The sequence below is a fragment of the Lynx rufus genome, unplaced genomic scaffold (genome assembly GCF_022079265.1).
Source record: "Lynx rufus isolate CCGP_SWC_20201006 ecotype Redwood Valley unplaced genomic scaffold, mLynRuf1.p SCAF_4, whole genome shotgun sequence".
NCBI lineage: Eukaryota > Metazoa > Chordata > Mammalia > Carnivora > Felidae > Lynx > Lynx rufus.
Window position 1 is genome coordinate 109,220,866 of NW_025814856.1, and position 9,168 is coordinate 109,230,033.

Genomic DNA, 9,168 nt, shown 5'->3' on the forward strand with positions numbered 1-9,168 from the left:
CAAATAAATAGCCGTTTCTGCAGAGCTCGGATAATCCCGGTCCTGAGCCCTAGCGGCCAGACTCCTTTACATATAAACACTCGGACCTGGAGAAGCTTCCCTTCGAGCTACTCAGATGTCAAGAGTAGGAGAGGTTGAAGCCAAAAGAAGGTGGTCCCAGAGAACTGCTTTCAGGGGGAAACGGCTCTGAGAGGTTATAAATAGAGTGTAATGTGAGCTGGGGGCTGGCTTAGGAGCCCGGCGCTGACCACATGCAAACTCCCTCCAAAACTCCCGCTCAGTCTGCGCCACGCGCTCCCTGTTCCACTTCCTATCTCCCGCTGGACGCACGCAGTGCGTCCACGCCCGCCCGCCCTTGCCAGCCGCCAAGGCTGCAAGCGGCGCGCCTGGCGCCTAAACCCGAGCCCGGGCGTACAGCGGTTCTCCCCTCCCGGGCCCGGCGGCCAAGGTGCTCCGCGGCGCACGTCACCCCAACTCTGCACTCAGTGTCCGGCCCTCTCCCTTCTCTTGAGAAAGATGTCTTGTCAGTGCCACTTGGGCACTGGCACCTGCAGGATTGCTAGGGGTACGGCTAGCTCTTGAGGAGCGCGAAAGGGGAAGTAGGGTTAAGGAAAAAGATCAGAGCTAGCCTGGCGCGCGCTCAGAAGTGTCTCAAACTCTACATCAACGCGTGCCCTGGGCGCAGCGGCGCGCCTAGTTTTTCGCAGCTGTCGTCCCTGGGTGGGTTGTTAATGGGCTCGTATCTGGCGCCCGAGGTTTCTGGGAAATTCTTCTCGGCAGAAAAGCGCTATTCACAGCGCGAAAAGAGAGAAACCTGGTGGGGTAGGTGAAAACCAAGGAGCGGCGAGAGTTGCAGTTATCTAGAGACGCGGGCATCCTCACCTGCGGTGCCAGGTGGGGTCTTTCTTCCTGGGCTTTCCAAATATGTCCTCCTTGCTTTGCACAATGTCCTTCGCCCTGCTTTCCTGGTCCGAGTCAATCTCCTAGTCATTTGTCCACCCAAAACTTCGGCCAGGAAAATCCGAAGTGATACCGTCCTGGTAACATGTGATGTGTATAGGGCACGCACATTTTCAGTCTTTCCCCTCAGGAGCCAGCCCAGGTCTCCTCACCTCCCTCCAGAAATTCACCCTCTTCCGCTCAAAACTAAATCAGCTAATGGTACAGCTTCTACCCCCGCAAACCGCCATGGTTCCACTTACTGGGAAATTTTATGCTTTGATATCCACCAAAACTCACTAAACCTGGGTGCTGCTTCAGGTCTCCCAGGTTACAATCTTGCATCATACAAAATGAGTTAGAAAACTTGCCGCCAGTTAATTAGTATGAGCGACGGCTGGTCTTTAATACTGCCACTTGCTTGAGGGGTGACACTGTCTGCTGGGGGCAGAGTCGTTTACACAAAGCAAGCAAGCAAGCCGCACTTAACGAGCTACAGGAACAGTCAAGTCCTGCCTGGGACGTGTGGCATCAGAAGATCCGCGCACACCTATACTGCCCAGGACCCTCAAGATGCCACCAGCAGTGTAACCCCGTTATTTTCATTGTCTCAGGTGTCCTGAGGATGGCTACTAGGTCTTTGAAGTTGTTAATGGGATTAATGAGGACAGCAAACCAAGCCAGCCATCTGGTTTGGATTAGGAAAAAGTATTGATGAATCTTTGAGAAGTGTCCCCAAGGCAGAACCTTTCCCTCCACCGGTCCCTCAGGTTTCAGCCTACCTCTCTTGTCTTTTAAGCCCTACTGCAGAATAGTGGCCTCTCAATAAACCTTTACATCCGTGTGAAAGTTCGAATTGTTTTCCATTGCTTAGAGGTGGGATGTGGTGGGGGTGATCAGGAATTCTGAGATTTGTAAGCGCTGCTTTCTTTAACGGAAATTGAGCCCTATTTTGAGGGAAATTAGTTTTGCAGACTTCGTTAAAAAAAAAAAAAAGCTAAAACTTTTGTTCACCAGCTGCTCAGCTTTTCAGTCTGGGTTTGAGCTGGAACCTGCTGCAAGCGTTTGACGGTAAGACTTTCTTTGCCGATACATTTTGGGAATCTAATATTGTTTTAGACTTCGAAAGGGGGTGTTCTTCAGGTTGCACGTTTCTAAGGGGTTTAAGCACTCCCAGGATGGCGTCCAGGGCTTAGATCTTAAGAATGTTTCTTCCTGCCACTCCCCACGCCCTTGGCTCTTTAAGGATAAAAAAAAGGAGGGGGTATATTCTTCTAATATGGTCTGAATATTTTTTGAATTTTCATTGTGTTTATGGTTTCAATATGTGCTCTGATATTAAAAGTTGAAGTACAAAGAGCAACACTAAAGTTCCCAAACTTGAGTAGCTCCTCTATAGGGATTATGGGTGAATGCATTAAAGGCTTTATCCAAGGAGAAATTTAGGCAACCATCTCCATAAACAGTAACCAGAAATATTTACGTAATATAATGGTGTCTACTAAAAGCATTATGGAAAATGTCAGACAAGGCGGACTAAATAAAGATACACTGGATCTACACAGATCAACAAAAAAACATCCATAAAGGTCCCCTTTTGGTTTCCATTACAGTGGTTTAGAGGGAGCAAAGCAATTGAGAAATGAATGGGTTTGAATTTAACCAGTGTGCTTCAGGTAACTAGTAAGTAGCAAACACAAACTTTTCATCTCCAGGAGCTGCCAATTCTCCTTGAACCTGTCCAGTGATTGTGCTGGTTTTTTCTCACTTACTGTGTCAGATGTTAACAACATGTCCAGAAATTTCTCTACAACCTGCCTCAGTCAGTCAGCCTCTGGAACTATGGGGCTAGAAGACTGGGAAAGAAAAGTTAGAAAAGATCAGAAAAAGGAGTCTCTTTGAAAAGCACACAATTAAAACAAAGCTAGCAGGAAAGGTCTTTTTAATTGGAGACCCAAAACACAGTATCAGTAAAAATGATGAAGTCTAGATTTCTAACAGAAAACATAATATAAGAAACATGTTACTTGAAAAAGTGTGGTTCAAAGAAGAAAGAAAGAAGGTCTTGATGCAGTCCAGTATTAAATATTAATTTTTTATTTTCTCGGAATTTCCAAATATATATTAATTATTCCATAAAGTGTTTTTTTTTTCAAAATTTTCACTTCCTAGAACATTTGGAATAAGAAAAATATTGATTTTTATTTTCTAAGCCACAGAAAAAAAATTTAAATGTCCTAACAACAGGAAAGATTCCTAACATTCCCTATAACAACTACTTCAGTGTCCACATCTATATCCCAATATTGAAAGATGACTTTTTACATTTAATGGCTAATTATATTATGAAGAATGGTACAAATTACAAAATGTATTATAGAATTTTTGTAGCTTTCATTTTAAACTATAAATAGTCTGGTGTTTATCCTGTATTTATAATATATTTGAATTTTCCTGAAAAATATTCTATTAATACCAGTATTTCATGCAAAGTTTTAATATCAAGCAGTGCATTATAACAAGAGCTTGAATATATGAATAATGTAAGCTGCTAGTCTTTTCCAGAAAAAGTAATCAAAACTATTTAAGCATGTGCTAGGCTCTTTAAATTTGACAAATATGTACATGTATTATTCCTTTTGCTTAACAAAACAATATTCAATAGTAAAGGCAGATTTTTTTAAATTAAGATATTTTATTTCAAAGAGACTAGAACTTAAATTAAGCAACCTGAAAAGTTTGTTTAAATTTTAAGAATCATGATGCTTCTTTTAAGAGTTGCCATTCTTCTGCACATTTGTGTCATGAGGTATGATGGGAAAAATATTTAAAATTAAGCATAATCTTTAGCTAAAGATATTATAAGCTTTGTCTTGCATTTTATCTGCCAGACAAATTTACTTCGGTAGCATATAGCCATGATATACGAATTTATGTATGGAAAATTAAATCACAATGGAATTTGTCTATGAAACTTGTGTTGTACATAAAAATATTTTTTCTACTATATTTCTCCAAGAAATGAACAGTTCTGTCCTTCAGTTCATTCTTCTGAAGTAAACAATTTTTTAAATATATTAAAATATGCTAAATACTCAATGGTAATTTATGTGATTTATGATGCACTCCATATTTAAGAACTAAGGAACTGCCCTTCTCCAGGAATTATGCAATGTAGTATTTCAGGAACAATTTTGCTATGGCTAATGCATATTATTAGGTGATTCAATATACCTTTACTGATTTTTAAAATAAGTTGCTATTTTTACATAACACTGGTTGGTGCTTTCACGATAAATTTGTTATGTTTCTATATTACTAAATGAATACTTAACCCTTATTTCAAAAAAGTGTGAAATAAGAGCCAATATACTTTGTTTTCCTAATTTCTGTCTTCTTCCTACATTTAGTTTTCTTTCTTTCATAAATTGGTGGTTTTCTTCATTTCAAGTATCATCTAGTAAATAATGTTCAGAACACTATCATGAAATACAGATTATGAGTGATAATTTTAAATTTATAAGATTTAATTAAAAATTAAAAATATTTGCAATCTTTCATTATTCCAATTCCCTTCCACATACATTTTATGACATTTTAATCATCCTTTGGTGTGTATGTAAGGAGTGTCAAAATGAAGAGACACCGACCACCTCTCAAATTTCAAAAACGTCTAAATGAACTTCCTTTTGTCCACCTGTTTTAAATCCAGAATTATTCAACAGTTTTCTTATAATGCACATGGGAAATAATTACATTCAGTTCCTACATTTTCATTTGCATTCACCTTGTATGTTATTTTTGTTGATAAATGTATCTCACGTTGGCTCCCTTATATACCTAGCTGTAAGAAGTATAGGCATACTAATGCAAGACAGTTCCATAATGAAATGCTATATATTGCATTATATATTCTATACCATCAAACTCATAAGCATTAAGTTTCTATCCACAATTTAAGGGAAATAAACCATTTATTTCTCCCATGTCATAAAAAGCAACATTATACTTTTAAGTGGACTGAATTTAGAACAAGTTCATAAATCTCGGAGAAAAAAATCATTCGAAACTAAACACGGGAATTATAGGTAAAACCTTAGTCTTCTGTTTTAAATTTTCCAACTTGAAGAGTTTAACATGACTAATGTAATTCTGGCACAATGGTAAGTTATTCTTCTGTGTTTTTATTTTTCATGCTTCATCAATTTGTAGCATGTTTTATTCTTAAAGTGGTTCTTTCATTTTGAGCTTGAATCACTAAAACTCTCTGTGTTTTAGCTGTGTTAGTATGGCTCTCCCAAAATATTTAATTGCACACTCTAGTTTTATATGATTCCAACTCAGCAAAGAAACACCAGCTGCCTTTGATATCAACACTTTTGTGTGTAGAAATAAAAAAATGTGTATCTGTGTACTATACAAAATAGTTTAGTTAAAGCAAAACACATGAGGTATTATAAAATATTTTGAAGAGTTAATATTAGTACCTTGATAAGCTCAGATGTGTAAAAGATTTTAAGAATACAGAGTATTTTTACACAAGGTAATAGCCATATGAAAATGGATCAAAACAAGAATGCAAATGATTAAATGACAACTATTTGCTTCTGTCTCACTTGATGTAAGGAATTAGAAAGATGACAGGAGCACAAAATAGGCCAAGGGAAAACCAGAAGAAGGTGTTTAGCAGGTGAAAAGACAGAAAAATAAGATAATCTTAAATATATGAAAAATAATTATATATTTGATAATACAAATATATAATTCATAAGCCACATACATTTACCATAATGGTAAAAAGGTCCCAGGTGCATGTTTTAGTTTAACTGGAATTTTAAAAAAGTAATCAGAAAGGTTTATGTTTAAACATATGCATGGCATTTATAGTTTTGATAAAAGAGATACTAACAAAATACTGTGCTGAGAAACAGTTTCAAGTAATCAGGTACATATAATGTAAAACTTAGGTACAGAGGGGGCCAATGCCCAGACATGTGCAAGCTACTGAGTATCTGAAATTCTGAGTAACTGGTGCTTTCTTGACTTACAAATCTGTAACCTGAAACTCATTGTAGTCAATTGTTTTTCTAAATTTTATTTATTTTTAGAGAATGATTTCTGCTAAATTGGGGTAACAGTATATGGGAAGGGAATAAACTGGTTTTCAAAAGCTTTCAGTGGCTGAGAAAAAAGAAAAACAAGAAACCTACTGGGCCAACTGCATCTTAGAGCACTTCAAAGTACAAGGGATTCCAACAGAATCAAACACTAACCAGAACCCTGAAGGAGTATCAGTTCTGAGCCCAGGGCCCAGCATAAGGCAATTACTCATACCATCAGCTAACACTCATTTCCACCAAGTACGGAGACCTGCGATCAAAGTGAAGTTTTCTCTACATTAGGTGAGAACACATAAATATGAGATGAAACTTCTTCAACACAGAATAACACAGAAAAGTCTTTCCCCCTATTTGGCTTATTCATTTTGCATGACCCTTGCCTAATGACTTGAGTGGCAGGAACCACCTTGTTCCAACTCCATGTTTCTAATGACTAATTCTTGAGGCATAAATAATGAACAGGGAAAGAGGGATGTGACTAAAATGGTCAAAACAATGTTAGAATACTTTATGATAAAATACAGTAAAACTTACTACTGATCTTGAAAGTAGACTACATGGTAATGGGAAACCTGAGAGTTTCTTCCTCTAATCTAGAGCAACTGTAGTGATATGTTGCACAAATGCAACAGCATTTCTGCAAATAACTTATTAAGGATGATTATGTGTGCTGGCGACAGTGAAGTTAATGTTCCTATGGAGACATAATCAAAGTCAATTTAAATAAATTTCACCCATAATCAAATACAGTAAAACCTCTACTTACCACAAACAACTTTAATATTTCCCTGATATGTTAAATACAGAGAGATAAAAATGGCACAATTATGACTTTCCAGGATAATTCTTACATTTTGTTTCATGACAGCTCTCATTTGTGGACCAGTATTACCTATCAATAGCTAATGAAATGCCTGGATTATTCCAAGTTTTGTTCTTAGTCAAATCTTATATCCTATTTTGTTCAGTTAAAAATATGATTTGATCAGGGTAAAAATCAGAAGCCCTTTGGATTTTTAAGATCAGATTTTCCAAAGTATATGGCATATCCTCATCTGACAGACTTTGCCAAGGCAGATGCCCAGGTGGCAACACTTAGAATTGTTTTTTCAGGTCCAAAAATAAACACATAATTAGAAAATGCTGTAAAAATCTCCACTCTTGTATGTGTGGTGACAAATTTGAAAGTACCTTTAAAAAAGACAAGAAGAAGCACACAGAAGCTAGTAAATGTTACACTCTATAAATCTGAATTAGCTGTTGGTGTTCTTCTTTCTGTAATAATATTAAAGACTTGCCAATCCATGTGTATTTCTTCCTGTAGACTCATTTTTTTTTTTTTTTTAGTAGCAGATGCCATTACCATCTGGTATTTGTGACCAAATGTAACACAGATATGATTAAAACAAAAAAGTGGGTAAGATTCCTTGCACTGTACTGGCAATTCCAGTGTTCAAAAATTACTAAATCCGACTTCAGATTAACAAGGCCCATGTCAGTCTCTTTGTAAACACCATCACTGCAAACTCAGTTGCTCAAATCAGAAGTAAGATCCCACCCACAACAAGCCCTTCCCTTCTTACGCCTCCCAATTATACAATCTATCCTCAAGTAGAATAGTAACAATTCTATTTAATATTAACTAAAATAAGTTAATTACCAATGCCATTACTTTATTTTTTTAATGTTTATTTTTGAGAGAGAGAGACAGAGTGAGCACGAGCAAGCAAGTGGGGGAGGGGCAGAGAGAGATGGGACAGAGGATCCCAAGCAGACTTCACATTGCTAGTGAAGAGCCTGATACAAGGCTTAAACTCATGAACCTTGAGATCATGACCTGAGCGAAAACCACAAGTCCGAAGAAGCTTAACCAACTGAGCCACCCAGGTGCCCCTTAGTTAATCGCCAATGCCATTACTTTAATTGGGGCTCTTATCCCTCTTGTTTCCATTACAGAGGATTCCCAAGAGGGAGCACTGGTTTGACCCTTAACTCTATCACTTTCTAATTCTGAGTGTATTCATTTGCTAATGAAAAAGAATACTATGAGGAATTAAATATGACAAGGTTTTGAGTGAACCTAACAAGATGCTGAACATAATGTGTAATAAATTTAAGGTGTATCTAGAGCTGCACTGTTGGAAACAGCAACATGTGACTGTTGAGCATTTGAAATGTAACTTATCCAAATTAACATGTGCTTTAAAAGACTTCATGAGAAATTCACATGATTTCAAAGACTTCATGTGAAATTAATAGGCTTTTATATGGATTGCAATTTAAAATGGTAATTGTTGGATACACTGTACTGAATAAAGTATGTTGTTGAGGTTAATTTTCTTCCTTTCTACTTTTTAAAGTAGCTACGCAAATATTTAAAATCACAAACGTGGCTTGCATTGTATTTCTCTTCGATAGCACTGATCCAAAAGAATAGAAGATGCCATTTAACTTTTTCTCTCTCTCATGCCCCACCACCTTGCAAAAAGGTACCAAATGACATATATATCTGTCAAAATGATGTAGGACCCTAAATATCTCTGTAAGTTGATCCTCTTGACCTCATGAATAGGAGCTTCACAATGTGGTACCACACAAGGAAACCTCCAGCACAAAATCTCAAGGAAACACAGGAAATTCCTGGAGCGGCAAAACATCCTATTTGAAGACATTCAGTTACTCCTTTGTACATCAGGAGCATCATTATTAACTAATTGTTGATATACTTGGAAAAGTTCATTTAGCAACAGTCTTTGCAAAGAAAGAAGAGTCGTGTATTATCCATGATGGACTAGACAATACTGTCACAATGGGTTGACCTCTATATCCTAAGCCTTCACAAAAGTTTAGTTCTTATTCCTATAAATTCTGATACAAGATGGCTGGCTCTCCACACAGCAACTGATCTCATGAATTCGTCATCTCAACATGTTTCTCCAAAATATCACAGCAGGGAAAAACAGAGGTGGAGGGTTACATACCTGGTTTTACATACTTCGATGCAGAAATGATACATGTCAATAACTTGCAGGCCAGAATAAAACCTGATATACCTCTAAGGGGTCTGGAAAATATTCTAAAGCACATGACTATTTGGTGAGCAGTAAAT